Genomic DNA, 8,754 nt, shown 5'->3' on the forward strand with positions numbered 1-8,754 from the left:
TGCTGCAATCATATAATGAAAATACTCAAAATCTTACAAATTTTAAAATGTATTAGTAAAGCCATTTTAAAGCTCTTTAAATGCTAAAATCTTGATGCTAAAAAAAAGTACTTTAAATACATAAGTGTCTAAATAAAAAGATGTAATTTGTACACATAACCTATAATAACTCGAAAACTAACTAAATCTAAAATGTCTTAAATAAGTTATTGTAAAACTGTAGAAATGCACTAAAATTTGATGAAAAGCTTAAGTATTTATAATATTTACAGTGCTCAAAAAACAAGGTAGAAGTATGTACACAAAAACTTTAATAACTCGATAAATAAACAAATTTTAAAATGTATAAGTATAGCTATTTTAGAGCTCTTGTACAGCTCTAAAACATGATGCCAAACTTAGGTATTTAAAATACATAGAGTTTCTAAAAACTGAGAAGGCAGCTGCAATAATATACTGAAATTACTCAAAATCTTACAAATATTAAAATGTATTAGTATAGCTATTTTAATGCTCTTTAAATGCCAAAAAACCTGATGCTAAAAAAAAGTACTTAATATACATAGGTTATTTAAAAAAAAAGTAGGAATGTGTATTCATTAACTTTAATTACTCGAAAACTAACAGATTCTAAAATAACTAAATCAGTTATTTTATAGCCCTTAAAATGCTCTAAAACCTGATAAAAAACTTAAGTATTTAAAATACTTAGAGTGTTTAGAAACAAGGTAGGCAGTTGTACACAAAAACTCTAATAACACAAAAACTAACAGATTCTAAAATGTTTTAAAACAGTATTTAAAAGCTCTTGAAAAGCTCTAAAACATGATGCAAAACTTATGTATTTAAAATACATAGAGTTTCTAAAAACTGGGAAGGCAGCTGCAATCATATACTGAAATTACTCAAAATCTTAAAAATATTAAAATTTATTAGTATAGCTATTTTAAAGCTCCTTAAATGCTAAAAACCCAAATCTAAAAAAAAGTAATTAATATACATAAATTGTCTAAATAATAAAATTAAATTTGTACACAAAAAATCTAATAACTCCAAAACTAACAGATTCTGAAGTGTTTTAAAACAGTCTTTTAAAAGCTCATAAAATACTCTAAAACCATATACAAAACTTATGTATTTAAGACTCATAGAGTTTCTAAAAACTGCGAAGGCATCTGCAATCATATACTGTAATTACTCGAAATCTTACAAATTTTAAAATGTATTAGTATAGCCATTTTAAAAATCTTTAAATGCCAAAATCCTGATGCTAAAAAAAAGTACTTAATATACATAAGTTGTATAAATAAAAAGATGTAATTTGTACACATAACCTATAATAACTCGAAAACTAACTAAATCTAAAATGTTTTAAAACAGTTATTTTAAAGCTCTTAAAATGCTCTAAAACCTAATAATAACCTTAAGTATTAAAATACCTAGAGTGACTAAAAACAAGGTAGGCACATGTACACAAAAACTCTAATAACTCAAAATTTAACAGATTCTAAAATATTTTAAAACAGTATGTAATAGCTCTTGAAAAGCTCTAAAACATGATTTCAAACTTAGGTATTTAAAATACATAGAGTTTCTAAAAACTGGGAAGGCAGCTGCAATCATATACTGAAATTACTCAAAATCTTACAAATATTAAAATATATTAGTATAGCTATTTTAGAGCTCTTTCCTAATGCCAAAAAACCTAATGCTAAAAAAATTACCTAATATACATAAGTTGTCTAAACAAAAAGATGTAATTTGTACACATAACCTATAATAATTTGAAAACTAACCAAATCTAAAATATTTTAAAACTGTAATTTTAAAGCTGTTGAAATGCTCTAAAACCTGATAAAAAACTTAAGTATTTAAAATACTTAGAGTGTCTAAAAACAAGGTAGGCAGATGTACACAAAAACTCTAATAACACAAAATTTAACAGATTGAAAAATATTTCAAAACAGTATTTAATAGCTCTTGAAAAGCTCTAAAACATGATGCAAAACTTAGGTATGTAAAATACATAAAGTTTCTAAAAACTGGGAAGGCAGCTGCAATCATATACTGTAATTACTCGAAATCTTAAAAATCTTAAAATGTATTAGCATAGCCATTTTAAAGCTCTTTAACACTAGAACTACCAGACAAGTCAAAATGACTGGTCGCGCAACTTCATTATTTAATTCCTTCCTCACGTTACATTTTTTTCTCAAAATTATATGATGACTTTTCTAGATATAAGGAATGGTTTGTAAAAATAATTTTTATTTTTTTGTAACTTAAACAGAATTCGAATAAATTTTGGCATTTGCTACTTCTACCAATACCAGTCATTTTGACTGTACTTCTTAAATTCTACATAAATCTGAAAATATCTGTTTTTTGAAATCAACACCGTCGATTAGATATTTAGACGAATGTATTATTCTTTGTTTTAATATTTTCTCTCATGTTACTGCTTATCTGGCGATAATACATAGTGATATAATCGTTGCCGTAGTGTATCGAAATAATAAATTCGATGTAGTTTTACGCGATCATTCTTTATTTCATAGTCGTGGGAATAGCATCTATTTTTTAGTTATATAGCGATTTTTTGTAATCCATAAAAAATGGCAAAACGTATAAAAACCTCTGATTTGCTGCGAAAAATAAACAATATTTCAATGGAAGCTTCTGATATCGAGGATGAAGAAAGTGACCAAGAAGATATTGAAACAGTTTATAGTGGTAATAATGATGAGTTTGATGAGTTTGAAGTGCCACGCTTGTTGGCACTATACGTGGCAACAAAAGAGAATTGCCAAAAATTTGTAAAATAAAGAAGGATACTATGACTCGTTTTTCATCACTACTCTATAAATCAAATAATATTACCCTTACAATTTACAAAAGTAAACCGAAAAAGAAAGTTTTTATATTGAGTTCTAAACACAAATGTATCAAAATTGGTAAAAGTAATAAAAAGTTACCGAGACGGTTGAATTTTATAATAAAACTAAATTTGGAGTGGACATTACAGACCAAATGGCAAAAAATATAGCGTAAAATCCGGATCTAGAAGATGGCCGCTCCAAGTATTTTATAACATTTTAGATTTAGCTGGCATAAATTCCTGGATCTTATATAAGGAAACCACAGGTGAGAAAATATCTAGACAAGACTTCTTGTTTCAACTAGCAAATGAACTTGCCATTGAATATGTACAATCAAAAATCAAGCAACAAGAAACTACTGCTCCAAGTACATCAACGAGTTCACCTTCTTCACGTAAATGGTGTCAAATAGGGTTCTGCAATAATAATAAGACTACTGTCATTTGTAATTTATGTAAAAAATATGTTTACAAACAATGCACTACAAAGATAAATTACTTTTGTAAGAAATGTGACTAATCATAATCAGATAAATACAATCATTTTAATATTTTACATTAAAAATAATTAATAATAATTTTTTTTTCTATTTCAGATTCTATTACATTTTTAATAATAAAATACTTCTTATATTTACTTTGTTGTATGTTTATTTTCTTCTTTTTGTTTCTAAAAGTTCTATTTATACTTGTTAGTATCATTAAAAATGTTGTTATTATAATTAAATTTATATTTTTAAAAATTGTCATCATATAGATGTATTTCCATACCCTTATATTCATTCTATATGATAATATAAAACAAAACAATAAAAAAATTCTTTTGTTTTTACGATTATAAATGACCAGTCATTTTGACTGGTCTTGGTAGAAGTAGCATTGTTTTTTTCCGGTAGTTCTAGTGTTAAATGCCAAAATACTGATGCTAAAAAAATTACTTAATATACATAAGTTGTCCAAATAAAAAGATGTAATTTGTTCACATAACCTATAATAATTTGAAAACTAACTAATTCTAAAATGTTTTAAAACAGTTTTTAAAGCTGTTGAAATGTTCTAAAACCTGATAAAAAATTTAATTATTTAAAATACCTAGAGTGCTTAAAAACAAGGTAGGCATTTGTACACAAAAACTCTAATAACACAAAATTTAACAGATTCTAAAATATTTTAAAACAGTATTTAAAAGCTTTTGAAAAGCTCTAAAACATGATGCCAAACTTAGGTATTTAAAATACATAGAGTTTCTAAAATCTAGGAAGGCAGCTGCAATCATATACTGAAATTACTCAAAATCTTACAAATATTAAAATGAATTAGTATAGCTATTTTAATGCTCTTTAAATTCCAGAAAACCTGATGCTAAAAAAAGTACCTAATATACATAGGTTATTTAAAAAAAAAGTAGGAATGTGTTTTCATTACCTTTAATTACTCGAAAACTAACAGATTCTAAAATAACTAATTCAGTTATTTTATAGCTCTTAAAATTTTCTAAACCTGCTAAAAAACTTAAGTATTTAAATACTTAGAGTGTTTAGAAACAAGGTAGGTAGTTGTAAACAAAACTCTTATAACACTAAATTTAACAGATTCTAAAATATTTTAAAACAGTATTTAAAAGCTCTTGAAAAGCTCTAAAACATGATGCAAAACTTAGGTATTTAAAATACATAGAGTTTCTAAAACCTGGGAAGGCAGCTGCAATCATATACAGAAATTACTCAAAATCTTACGAATTTTAAAATGTATAAGTATAGCCATTTTAAAGCTCTTTAAATGCCAAAAAACCTGATGCAAAAAAAAGTACCTAATATAAAAAGGTTATTTAAAAAAAAAGTAGGAATATGTATTCATTAACTTTAATTGCTCAAAAAATAACAGATTCTAAAATAACTAATTCAGATATTTTATAGCTCTTAAATGGTCTAAAACCTGATAAAAAACTTAAGTATTTAAAATACTTAGAGTGTTTAGAACAAGGTAGGTAGTTTGAAACAAAAACTCTTATAACACAAAATTTACCAGATTCTAAAATATTTTAAAACAGTATTTAAAAGATCTTGAAAAGCTCTGAAACATGATGCAAAACTTAGGTATTTAAGATACATAGAGTTTCTAAAAACTGGGAAGGCTGCTGCAATCATATAATGAAAATACTCAAAATCTTACAAATTTTAAAATGTATTAGTAAAGCCATTTTAAAGCTCTTTAAATGCTAAAATCTTGATGCTAAAAAAAAGTACTTTAAATACATAAGTTGTCTAAATAAAAAGATGTAATTTGTACACATAACCTATAATAACTCGAAACTAACTAAATCTAAAATGTCTTAAATAAGTTATTGTAAAACTGTAGAAATGCACTAAAATTTGATGAAAAGCTTAAGTATTTATAATATTTACAGTGCTCAAAAACAAGGTAGAAGTATGTACACAAAAACTTTAATAACTCGATAAATAAACAAATTTTAAAATGTATAAGTATAGCTATTTTAGAGCTCTTGTACAGCTCTAAAACATGATGCCAAACTTAGGTATTTAAAATACATAGAGTTTCTAAAAACTGAGAAGGCAGCTGCAATAATATACTGAAATTACTCAAAATCTTACAAATATTAAAATGTATTAGTATAGCTATTTTAATGCTCTTTAAATGCCAAAAGACCTGATGCTAAAAAAAAGTACATAATATACATAGGTTATTTAAAGAAAAGGTAGGAATGTGTATTCATTAACTTTAATTACTCGAAAACTTACAGATTCTAAAATAACTAATTTAGTTATTTTATAGCCCTTAAAATGCTCTAAAACCTGATAAAAAACTTAAGTATTTAAAATACGTAGAGTGTTTAGAAACAAGGTAGGCAGTTGTACACAAAAACTCTAATAACAAAATTTAACAGATTCTAAAATATTTTAAAACAGTATTTAAAAGCTCTTGAAAAGCTCTAAAACATGATGCAAAACTTCGGTATTTAAAATACATAGAGTTTCTAAAACTGGGAAGGCAGCTGCAATCATATACTGAAATTACTCAAAATCTTAAAAATATTAAAATTTATTAGTATAGCTATTTTAAAGCTCCTTAAATGCTAAAAAACCCAAATCTAAAAAAAAGTAATTAATATACATAAATTGTCTAAATAATAAAATTAAATTTGTACACAAAAAATCTAATAACTCCAAAACTAACAGATTCTGAAGTGTTTTAAAACAGTCTTTTAAAAGCTCATAAAATACTCTAAAACCATATACAAAACTTATGTATTTAAGACTCATAGAGTTTCTAAAAACTGCGAAGGCATCTGCAATCATATACTGTAATTACCCGAAATCTTACAAATTTTAAAATGTATTAGTATAGCAATTTTAAAATCTTTAAATGCCAAAATCCTGATGCAAAAAAAAGTACTTAATATACATAAGTTGTATAAATACAAGATGTAATTTGTACACATAACCTATATAACTCGAAAACTAACTAAATCTAAAATGTTTTAAAACAGTTATTTTAAAGCTCTTGAAATGCTCTAAAACCTAATAATAACCTTAAGTATTTAAAATACCTAGAGTGACTAAAACAAGGTAGGCAAATGTACACAAAAACTCTAATAACACAAAATTTAACAGATTCTAAAATATTTTAAAACAGTATGTAATAGCTCTTGAAAAGCTCTAAAACATGATTTCAAACTTAGGTATTTAAAATACATAGAGTTTCTAAAAACTGGGAAGGCAGCTGCAATCATATACTGAAATTACTCAAAATCTTACAAATATTAAAATATATTAGTATAGCTATTTTAGAGCTCTTTCCTAATGCCAAAAAACCTAATGCTAAAAAAATTACCTAATATACATAAGTTGTCTAAACAAAAAGATGTAATTTGTACACATAACCTATAATAATTTGAAAACTAACCAAATCTAAAATATTTTAAAACTGTAATTTTAAAGCTGTTGAAATGCTATAAAACCTGATAAAAAACTTAAGTATTTAAAATACTTAGAGTGACTAAAACAGGTAGGCAGATGTACACAAAAACTCTAATAACACAAAATTTAACAGATTAAAATATTTCAAAACAGTATTTAATAGCTCTTGAAAAGCTCTAAAACATGATGCAAAACTTAGGTATGTAAAATACATAAAGTTTCTAAAAACTGGGAAGGCAGCTGCAATCATATACTGTAATTACTCGAAATCTTAAAAATCTTAAAATGTATTAGCATAGCCATTTTAAAGCTCTTTAACACTAGAACTACCAGACAAGTCAAAATGACTGGTCGCGCAACTTCATTATTTAATTCCTTCCTCACGTTACATTTTTTTCTCAAAATTATATGATGACTTTTCTAGATATAAGGAATGGTTTGTAAAAATAATTTTTATTTTTTTGTAACTTAAACAGAATTCGAATAAATTTTGGCATTTGCTACTTCTACCAATACCAGTCATTTTGACTGTTACTTCTTAAATTCTACATAAATCTGAAAATATCTGTTTTTTGAAATCAACACCGTCGATTAGATATTTAGACGAATGTATTATTCTTTGTTTTAAATTTTCTCTCATGTTACTGCTTATCTGGCGATAATACATAGTGATATAATCGTTGCCGTAGTGTATCGAAATAATAAATTCGATGTAGTTTTACGCGATCATTCTTTATTTCATAGTCGTGGGAATAGCATCTATTTTTTAGTTATATAGCGATTTTTTGTAATCCATAAAAATGGCAAAACGTAAAAACCTCTGATTTGCTGCGAAAAATAAACAATATTTCAATGGAAGCTTCTGATATCGAGGATGAAGAAAGTGACCAAGAAGATATTGAAACAGTTTATAGTGGTAATAATGATGAGTTTGATGAGTTTGAAGTGCCACGCTTGTTGGCACTATACGTGGCAACAAAAGAGAATGCCAAAAATTTGTAAATAAAGAAGGATTCTATGACTCGTTTTTCATCACTACTCTATAAATCAAATATATTACCCTTACAATTTACAAAAGTAAACCGAAAAAGAAAGTTTTTATATTGAGTTCTAAACACAAATGTATCAAAATTGGTAAAAGTAATAAAAAGTTACCTGAGACGGTTTAATTTTATAATAAAACTAAATTTGGAGTGAACATTACAGACCAAATAGCAAAAAAATATAGCGTAAAATCCGGATCTAGAAGATGGCCGCTCCAAGTATTTTATAACATTTTAGATTTAGCTGGCATAAATTCCTGGATCTTATATAAGGAAACCACAGGTGAGAAAATATCTAGACAAGACTTCTTGTTTCAACTAGCAAATGAACTTGCCATTGAATATGTACAATCAAAAATCAAGCAACAAGAAACTACTGCTCCAAGTACATCAACGAGTTCACCTTCTTCACGTAAATGGTGTCAAATAGGGTTCTGCAATAATAAGACTACTGTCATTTGTAATTTATGTAAAAAATATGTTTACAAACAATGCACTACAAAGATAAATTACTTTTGTAAGAAATGTGACTAATCATAATCAGATAAATTACAATCATTTTAATATTTTACATTAAAAATAATTAATATAATTTTTTTTTCTATTCAGATTCTATTACATTTTTAATAATAAAATACTTCTTATATTTACTTTGTTGTATGTTTATTTTCTTCTTTTGTTTCTAAAAGTTCTATTTATACTTGTTAGTATCATTAAAAATGTTGTTATTATAATTAAATATTATATTTTTAAAAATTGTCTCATATAGATGTATTTCCATACCCTTATATTCATTCTATATGATATATAAAACAAAACAATAAAAAATTCTTTTGTTTTTACGATTATAAATGACCAGCATTTGACTGGCTTGGTAGAAGTAGCATTGTTTTTT

The sequence above is a fragment of the Polistes fuscatus genome, unplaced genomic scaffold, assembly GCF_010416935.1.
Source record: "Polistes fuscatus isolate 324 unplaced genomic scaffold, CU_Pfus_HIC Scaffold38, whole genome shotgun sequence".
Lineage (NCBI taxonomy): Eukaryota > Metazoa > Arthropoda > Insecta > Hymenoptera > Vespidae > Polistes > Polistes fuscatus.